Genomic DNA, 10,575 nt, shown 5'->3' with positions numbered 1-10,575 from the left:
TTATCCAGCAGCCATATCACTCTACAACTCACAACTGGCAACCTACTGAAGCTAAGCAGGGACACTATATTATAAACAGGCGCCATCCTTCGGATGAAACGTAAAACTGAGGTCCTGACTCTCTGTGGTCATTAAAAATCCCAGGGCATTTCTCGAAAAGAGTAGGGGTGTAACCCCGGTGTCCTGGCCAAATTTCCCATTGGCCCTTACCAATCATGGCCTCCTAATAACCCCCATCTATGAATTGGCTTCATTACTCTGCTCTCCTCCCCACTGATAGCTGGTGTGTGGTGAGTGTTCTGGCGCACTATGGCTGCTGTCGCATCATCCAGGTGGGGCTGCACATTGGTGGTGCTGGAGGGGAGTCCCCATTACCTGTAAAGCGCTTTGAGTGGAGTGTCCAGAAGAGCGCTATATAAGTGTAAGCAATTATTATTATTATTATTTTAATACCCTGAATGTATGAAATGAGCACATGCTTGTTTTTAGCCTAGTCTTACTGACAATCACATTGCTGGTCTGATCACCTGCAGGATACGAGAACTCCGTTTCTATAATATTTTGTCTTTGAAGAACTGGCATCTGATTCATTTCCAGTAGTCTCTCTCATTACTTGACTGTCTGTTGGGAACTGTTAGTCCTGCTTGTGTTTATTCTGCAGTCTGGTGAACAACAGGTCATGAAATTAAGATCTATTTGATTAATTGTCTTTTATCCACCCTTTATCAGAAGGCTACTTATTCCTGTTTAAGGGTTTGCTGACCAGGAGTCTATCCCAGAATCCCAGAGGTGTAACTCGGCATTAGTAGTATACTTGTCCCCTTGTAGGGTACATACACAAACACACAGGGCGATGTAGACATTCCAGTGAACCGAACAAGCATGTGTTGAAGATGGAAGATGGAGGGAATCACCCAAAGGAAGATTATGTGAAAGCAGGGAGAAGACGCAAACCCCCTACATAAGGTGCACACGTCTGGAATCAAATTCAATGACCCCCAAACACGTTCACCAATTTTATTTCTAAAAAGATAACTTTCTGCATTATGATAAATGATGAATGCACCCTCGTGTTTATTAAAATTTAATTCTAAATGATTTTAAAAAATTGTGTTATTTTTATGTAAGAACTATTTCAATCAAACGCACTAGAAAAAGAAAAACAATATTTTAGGAAATGCAAGATGGTTGAAAAGCCTGGAATGCAAGTGTAATCCTCACTTAAGGGGAGCCGGGTTTTAGAACTGGCTATAGTTGCTCACGGACGTCGCGTTGTCTTTATGAACTACAACTCCCATAACGCACTGCTCAAGTGTACGTCACAGTCCCTATTCTGCCTGGCTGTGGTGACCTCTAGCGGGGCCCTCTCAGTTCTGGCAGCTTTACCGTTGATCGTGTGCACTCACCGGCGCGTGCAAGAGGAACTCACACACGGCTCCCTTTTTTAAAGTTTATTTTCTAAAAAAATAGAAAAAAACACGGGAGGGTTTCCAGAGATATGTACAAGTCAGGTTTACAGCAGGCTGGAAGCGAGAGTCTGACTCCTACCCTCATACATGTTGTTTTCCCCTGTTTAAGACGTTTACTATAACACCATTTAAACGCGACACAACATAACAACTCAACTCACAACACACAGACAGTTTTCATCTAGCGACTTCACACAGTTAGCTAACGAAGTTCAATTTCGTCTCTGATAACCCGCAGAGCCCGAATACACTTTTGATACTCTTAAAACAAATATAAACGCGTAAACCTTAAACCGAAACTATGACATCAGTAAACATAAATTTACTTTTAAAAAAGCCTTATTACTTCAGATCTTACCTAAAAAATTAGAAAGAGCCATGGGAGAGTTTCCAGAGATACGTACAAGTCAGGCGTACAGCAGGCTGGTAGCGAGGGTCTACCAGCCTGCACGAGGCGCTGTTCCCGATTCCCGGGCCCAGCTGCTCATCACCTGGTTGCACAAGCTTTGACTTTTCATTTTCATTACTATATTTTCACGTTGTGTTTTTCATACCACTACCGAAAAAAAAAACATATTTTAGAGGAAGATGTCAGCTTGATTAAAAAAATATTACTCCTTAAGCCTAGTTCCTTACTGTGCTAATTCTGCCACCTACTGGACAAGGTAATAAATAAAATAAGGAGAAAATCATAGAATATAACACCCACATTACAGGCCAGCCAAGTAAAGGGTGTAAGATGACCAGGGGAAGGGTCATTCATAACAGGTATTTTCGGAATAACCTACTTAAAATACTAGATATGGACCTCAGTAAAATGGCTGCCAAAAAGAACCAGCTGACCCGTATATGGAAAGGGTCTACCCTGAGAAACAATGAGACACAGCTGAGCCGCATCAGGAACCGAAATATAAGTGGCCCGGAGGCAGTGGACAAGGCGGAAGTCGATCAGGTGAATGCGGTTTGGAGGAAGAGGGAAGAGGGAAGAGGGAAGAGGGAAGAGGGAAGAGGGAAGAGGGAAGAGGGAAGAGGGAAGAGGGAAGAGGGAAGAGGGAAGAGGGAAGAGGGAAGAGGGGTTTATGTTAAAGATCGGACTAAGGAATAACGGACTACTGAAAGGAGAAAAGGTTTATGGTTTTTGGATCGCGGATTGGCTTTATTACGGACTTTTGTAACTCGGATCGGAACAGGATTAAGAGAGCGGATTACGGACTGGATTTGGAAGATAATTGGAGGAAGAAACGCCACGAAACTCAGGAAAGAAAAGTGTGGTGTGAGTACTTCTCTCATTTAGATAAACTTTCCCCCGGAGGCACCACAAGGGATATCTGAAGGACTGAAAAGAAGTGCACTGATTGTCACATTATCTAAGGTTGTCTTTAAAATGTACTTGTATTCCATTAACAGCATCTATTGCATTGCCTGAGAAAATCAGAAATTACTGTATGTAATTTGTTCGAATTGGGTTTCTATGAAAAAGACTTGTGAAGAAACCCAGCTGGGACTCAAAACCCTTGGTATCTTCTCAGAAGAAGAGAATGCAATGTGCCCCAAAGCAGTATGATTTTCAAAACACAGATTTAGTACCAGAAACAAATAATTTGTAGCTATTTTATAAGAACCTTTCATCTCGTGTTTTAATTGTAATACAGTGTATTAAAATGCACAATGGTTTGGTTTTGGGAGAGAGAAGGAATAGGAGGGAGAGAGGTAAGAAGGGAAAGCAAATGAAAGAAAAGTCCAGAATAGGCTGTAGGCTGTAGAAAAAATGTGAATAGAATATGACATATTCCAAGGAGAAGTCGAAACAAAATAAGACCTTAAAAAGAAATCAGCCTATCACTGTTTGCTGGGAGAATGGATGAATCCTGTCTAATGCTCAGCTGACACCCTGTTAAAAGCAATAAAAGACAATGTTAGTCCTCCGTGGTTAACAACATTTATGCTGTTGCTTTAAAACAGATAACAATGGAAGAACTGAATGACATGGCGGAGAATATAGTGGCGTGGGTGGCAGTGTCCATTATCAGAGTGCTGCTCCCAGCCATCTCCCTGTACAATGAAAATAGGAGCCGGAGAAGAGTCTCTTAATCACCTGCTGCAGATCTAATAACCTTGCCTCTGAATTGTGGATGGTGTTCTTGAATGTGTCAACTCTCCCTTGTCAGCAAATACGAAAGAATTCCCACCCCAAAGACTGTGCGTCTTAATCAATCTGCAGACTCGGAGACTGACAGTGAGATTTTACAGGTTGTCTCTAAAAGCTTGAACCACTTTCACTGTATGTATTGAGTCAGTGTCAGTCTACGGTCTCCATATTAAATGAGATGTAAAGTCTCAAATTGCACTTAATGAGCATGTTTTCTTTAGTGTTTCAATGAGACTTTTGGGCAGCAGAATGTACTGTATGTGGTGTTTTTTGCAATGGAATGCACAGCAGCACTGCTTCAGAAGGATATACAGTACAAAAGGTAAAATGTAATATTGTGGTAAAATAGTTGATAGCTGAATGGATATGATTTAAAATTACAGTGGTTTCCAGTAGTAAAATTAGTGTTAAAAGGAAAGAATTCTCTAAAGGTTATGAAGGTTTTAATCCATCCATTTTCTAACTGCTTTATCCAACACAGGGGAGCCAGAAGCAGGATTCACTCACACCAGGGACAATTTTCACAAAAGCCAATTAGCTGAAGACAACCCAAGCAAACACATGTAGAACATACAAACCCCAGGTCTGAGGACGAACTCATGGCCCCAGTGCTCTGAGCCATACACATACCAATAGAAAGTCTTATACTACTGTTTGTGCAACAGTACATGAGTATAGTTATTAATTTATTTAGATACGTGAATCCATATTATATTCCCTATTAATCAAATTCTGAAAGTATGCTTTTGTTTACTCCGATAGCGAGCGTATTCGCAGAAAAGGTTAAAATATCACTTTTCTCACAAAGTATATAAACAATATGGTCAGAAGGAGCACGTAAAAACGTTTCCGAAATAACCACATGTAAGACTTTGATGCTTAAAATGTTTAGGGAGAAATGGAATACTGGTGTGTATTTTTTCTTTAAACTACCAGTACCAGCAATATACACTTTACATAATGTTTATGTTACTAAATTAATATCTTTTATGACCTATAACCAGATGCATTATGCTCCTATTTTTTTTATGCTCAGCTACTAAAATTTCCCTTTAGTGGTTAAATTCCATATAAATATTCAATACTAAGCGGATTAAAACGTGCACAGTAAAGAGATGAAATGATTAAATTTTTTCACTACCGATCAATGCCCCACGAGTGCCCCTGTTGGGCATTTTGGCCAGCCAATCACGTACCGCGCTACGGCGCGGGGGCTTGTGCATAGTTGCGTGCGGTATGGGGTTTGTACCGTGAACTTTGAATGGCTGCATCTGTATTCAATTAGTTTTTCATTTTGAAATGTAAAATTGTTACTTTGAAATTAAGACTGTCTCCGATTGATTTATTCTGATTTTCCAGCCTCACGATGACCCACTTTAATGGCATTAACACTTCTTTGGTCCTCATGTTGAGAGACAGCAGCAACAGACTCGATGCAAATGCTACATCTAGAACCAGCTCTAGACGTTTTGTTAGCTCTCTTGCGCATGAACTAATGATGCAAATACACACAGCTGGCCAAGAAACAACTGAGCAGCCAAATGTCCAAATACTTTTGGTCCCCTAAAATGGGAGGACTATGTATAAAAAGGGCTGTGATTCCTATATGGTTCACCCAATATAGACGTAAATATCCTCGAATTAAAGCTGACATCCTGCACTTTAACCTCATATCCATTGTTTCATTTCAAACCCAATGTGCTGGAGTACAGAGCCAAAACAAGAAAAATTGTCACTGTCCAAATACTTACGGACTGTATTATATATAAAATAAATGTACAGTGCGTTATCTAAATTAAGCAGGTAGATAACTGTGTGAATAAAAGATGACTTAGTTCTATTGGTCTAGAATCTGGGCCATCTAAATCAACATCCAGATGGAAGGAAGTGAAATTCACTGTTCAAGGGGTGGTCATGACAATCAATGATTATATTGGCCTTTAGCGCTATTTGCTTGATGTAGTTGTCTGAAAGCTGTAGTTGTACACCAATAATTTTGTTAGCTAGCTTCACAATCCTGCTCAGTTTGGTTTTATTACACCTGTATGAATGAATGTTAAGACGGATTCAAAGAAAGTTCTAAAGAACAAAGTCATTGTTGTAGTACACGCATTAAAAGAGCAGATTTTTCTTAGGAGGAACTATCACTGTTGTTTTTTTTTACATATGGAATCTGTGTTTTCCTCAAAGGTTAGTTTGTAATTAACAACAGTGCCAAGATATTTGTAACTGTTGACAACTTCAATTTCTTGCTCTTCAATAACTGTTGGTTTTGCAGCTGGTGGTTGCTTTCTCTAATTGATGATCATGTCTTTGGTTTTTGACACACTATGCTGAAGGAAGGAGCTGTTACACCAATCAACAAAATAACCCACGACAGGCCAATGATCAGTGTCTGTGTCTTGGAGGAGACTGAAATTGACAAGTCATCAGCAAACCTAATGATGTGCCTGTCCACTAAAGGGCTTCTACAGCTGTCTGTATACAGAAAGTTCAGGATAGGGGACAGCACACAGCCCTGAGGAGACCCCGTGGAAGAACAAAGCTGCCCTGATACAAGACCACTTACCCTCACTCTTTGTGATCTGTTGGTCAAAAAGTCTAAGATCCAGACTACAATATTAAAGTCCAGATTAAAATTTGAGAGTAATCGCTCCACTAACAAGCATGGTTGAATGGTGCTAAAGGCTGATCCGAAATCTACTGTATAAATCAATCTCTGGCATGTGTCTTGGGACCTTTCAGATGTGAATTAATTCATAAGAGATTCAGTAATGTTAGGGTAGCATCTTTGACCAGCAGGTGCTCTAAGTGGTGGGGAACATGCCTTTTTACAATTTACTCAAATCATTTTATAACTAAAAAGGACAATGCCACTGCTCTGAAATCATTTAATCTTGGGGCATTTGTGTTTTGCAAGTGGCATGACTGTTACCTGTTTCCCCAATTCTGGGTAATTTCTGCTGATTCATACACATATTGAAAACATAATGAAATACAGTACAGAACTGCTCAGCACGTAACCTCAGTACCTCAAGTTCAAGTTCAAGTTTATTGTCATTATACTCATATACAGGTATATGGTATAACGAAATGCTATTTAGCTAGCTCTCAGACATAAGTAGTACAAAGAAAAAACAACAACAACAACAACAATACAATTGTATAACAAAAGAAAGACAGAGACAACAGGCAGTGTGCAAAAAAACAACAACAGGCAGTGTGCAAAACAGCAAAAAGGTAACCGGTTATGTGCAAAAACATGCATCAACAGAATGAAATAAAGGGATAGAAATTATGGGGAGTGAGCTTTTGAGATGTATGGTAGAGGTAGATTTTCAATGTGTGTTTGTGGTTTTTGGTAAGAAAGAAAGAAGGCACTGTGAGGTTCAGATCATGGGTGAGAGGTAAGGTGAGAGTGAGAGAGGCTGGGAGTTTAATAGTTTGATAGTGCGGGAGTAAAAACTGTCTCTGTCTGGTAGTCCGGGCCCGAATGCTCCAGTACCGTTTTCCAGATGGTAGCAGATCATAAAGTCTGTAGCTGGGGTGTGTGGGGTCTTTGATGATGCTTAGAGCTTTCCTCAAGCACGGTCTCTCATAAATGTCCTGTATAGATGGGAGGGCAGCCCCAGTGATGGACTGGGCAGTTCTCACCACCCGCTGTAGGGCTTTGCGGTCAGCAGCACTGCAGTTGCCATACCACACTGTGATGCAGCCTGTCAGTGTGCTTTCTGTAGTGCATCTGTAAAAGTTAGTGAGGATCTGGGGACATATCTTAGCTTTCTTCAACCGTCTTAGGAAGTACAGGCGCTGTTGCGCTTTCTTGATCAGGCAGGTGGCATTGAGAGACCATGTGAGGTCCTCGGTGATATGGACGCCAAGGAATTTCAAGTTACTGACCCTTTCCACTTCAGTCCCGTTGATGTGGATAGGGGCATGTCCGGTTTGCAGTTTCCTGAAATCAACGATCAGCTCCTTGGTTTTGCTGACGTTGAGGGTGAGGTTGTTGTCATCACACCACGTTGTAAGGAGATTGACCTCCTCCCTGTAGGCCCTCTCATCATTGTCTGTGATCAGACCTACAACTGTGGCGTCATCGGCAAACTTGATGATGGAGTTGGTGTTGTGTTTGGCCTTACAGTCGTGGGTGTAGAGGGAGTAGAGCAATGGACTAAGCACACACCCCTGGGGGACCCCAGTGTTCAGAGTTAGTGTGCCGGAGGTGTGGTTTCCAAGCCTGACAGCCTGAGGTCTGCCTGTCAGAAAGTCCCGAATCCAGTTGGAGAGGGTGGTGTTGAGACCCAGTGCACTGAGTTTCTTGACTAGTTTCTCTGGGATGATAGTGTAAAAAGCTGAACTGAAGTCGATGAATAGTAGTCTTGTGTATGAGTTCTTCTTGTCCAGATGGGATAGGGCACCTGCTCACTGAGGTTATGAGGTCTGAGACTTTTCCTGACTTTTCTTGAAAATGTCTCGTTGAGTATCACCTTGAGTTACATTGAGTATCAAATTCAACCTTGGTGTTGGCAGCGAGCTTCTCTTTAATACTAAAGCAATGTTTGTCAAATGTATGTTAAAAATGCAAGAGGCAGAACAGACAAATCTTAACAGCATAGAACTTAAGTCACCACTACATTTGTTTCACATTATAAGCATTAAAAGATGCTACCATGGGACATGTAAAAGTCAAACTGAAGAGACAATGGCAATAAAGCTCTAGCAAGTAAACATACAGTATAGTAATTACCTTCTGGAGAAGGATCAAGTCACCCTTGATAAGAGTATCTCCTAAGCTTCAAATTACAGTGTTCTGGAGAAGTTATAATACAGAGAACTTCATAACAATATCAGCTCTAATATCCATATGGCTGTCACTTAATCTTTTCTTGCTCTGCATTAATTAATTACTATTACTGCAATTATTACTTGATAAATAATGTCTTTGTTAGTGCTTTTCATCCAAGAGATCCCAAAATGGTTTACATACAGAAAGGGCTGCTCTTCATCTGCCACCTAGGTCCCCCCTAGGTTTTAAAATAAAATAAAGGTTTTATTTACTTATAGGAATGTTACTTAGAAACGTGGACGTTTCTTTTTCCACGGTGGGTCTAATGTGAGACATATTTGGTTTAACATGTTCAGTGTGTGGTAGTTTGTTTGGTGCGAGTGAAGTCTTATTTAATCTCTGACCCAGGGAAAAGTGTGGTGTGGACGGCTGAGGACAGAATGCAGGCTCGCGCTGTGTCCGTTATTTTGATTCTCTTTGTCTTCTTCTTGCTTGATCGGCTAGTTTACTTTTTTTGTTTTACCAATAAAGTTTGATAATCGGCCAGTAAAAGCTCTGTTGTCTTTCACCTGAATGTCTGAAACATTTTACCGAACCCAGGATTTTACATATTTGGTGGCAGCGTCGGTTTTTTTTTTATTTTTGTGTGTGTGGTCTTCACGGACAAAAACTTCAGCACCGTGCCTTGCCGTTTGGACATTTCTTTTGGATGATTCGCTGTTCGCAAAAGGACTACACGTGAGTTTACTACACTGCTTTGGCATTTCATGGATTCAGTAGGATGAGCATCATTATCTGACTGAGTATTTTAATGACTTTAGGATATATGTTTTTATCAATATTACCTTGAAACGAAACGTACTGCAATTCGTTACTTGTTCGCCTCAAGTAAAATCTTCAAGTTAAGAACTTTTAACTTTAATACTGCCATCTCCGATCGCATTTTGGATATTTTTTTTTGGCTTTTTCTGTACTTCTGTTATTCTGTACTTTGCATACGGATTTGTTGGGTTTTTTTTTTTCGTCCGGCCAAAATTACTATAATATTTCTGAAGATTCTTGGAGTGAATCCGTTAGGAGAAAGTCACAGTTTTGAAACTGAGGATGTCTACAGACATGTCTGACGATGACACATTCACTGCTGTGGTGCACTTCAAAGCCGTTTTGCCGGCGGATTTCACTGGTGAAGGAACCGAAAGTTTTTCACAGTGGGTTAGACGTTTTCAAGTGTGCTGTGAGACTTCAGGTATGGATAAAACACAAATAGCTAAAATTCTTCCATCGAGATTGGCGGGTGCTGCATTTAGTTATTGGGACAGTCTCCCAGATACAGTGAAATGTGATTATGATAACACTTGCAAGCACATGCAATCCGTTTTCGGACAAAAACAGGAACTCAGGACATTTCAAACATATCTGAATGCACGGCCGCGTCAGCCTAATGAACCTTTGGAGGTGTATGCAGCAGAGTTGCGTCGCCTTGTACTGCAAGCTTTCCCAGATTATGGGCAAACTGCCATTACAGGAGAAATCCTGAGGCGTTTCATTGCTGGACTTGACCTTGAGTTACAAGCAAAATTGTACGAGTTTGGCGTTACCACTCTTGATGAAGCTCTTAAGGTAGCTGACTACTCCACCGCCTGCTCTCTCCACCCCAGTCCATAGCTTGACTAATACCAGTGCTGACAAGCTAGCAGCCCAGCTAGACAAACTTACACTTCAAGTGGACAGATTGCAGTCAGCTGTAACATCACTGACTCGCACCCAGGCATGTACCCATTCTCATTTCCCGGAGGTCCAGTCTTCATCTGCTGCACGTAGGAGACCACAGTCCCCAGACCACAGCAGAGGCAGATCTCCTTCACACAGCTGCATCAGTCAAAGCCGACCTTTTCGCAAGCCCCAGTCCTGGTGCCAGGTCATACCAACAACACCACGGTTATCATGAGCCTTTACACTGGGACCGGCAGGTGTCAGGCCATCATCAGACACATGAAGCTTGGGACACGTTGCTGAGATCCATTCAGTTTGCCTACAATACAAGTGTACATGCTAGCACTGGGTATACACCATTCTATCTGGTGCATGGTCGTGAGGCTCGGTTGCCAGTTCATCTATTATTTTTGCCTAAGGCTGAACTATCATCTGCATCTCCAGGAACACCAGCTGAA

The sequence above is a fragment of the Atractosteus spatula genome (assembly GCF_055471065.1).
Source record: "Atractosteus spatula isolate fAtrSpa1 chromosome 11 unlocalized genomic scaffold, fAtrSpa1.hap1 SUPER_11_unloc_1, whole genome shotgun sequence".
Taxonomy (NCBI): Eukaryota; Metazoa; Chordata; class Actinopteri; order Semionotiformes; family Lepisosteidae; genus Atractosteus; species Atractosteus spatula.
Note: the sequence above shows the minus strand (reverse complement) of the source record.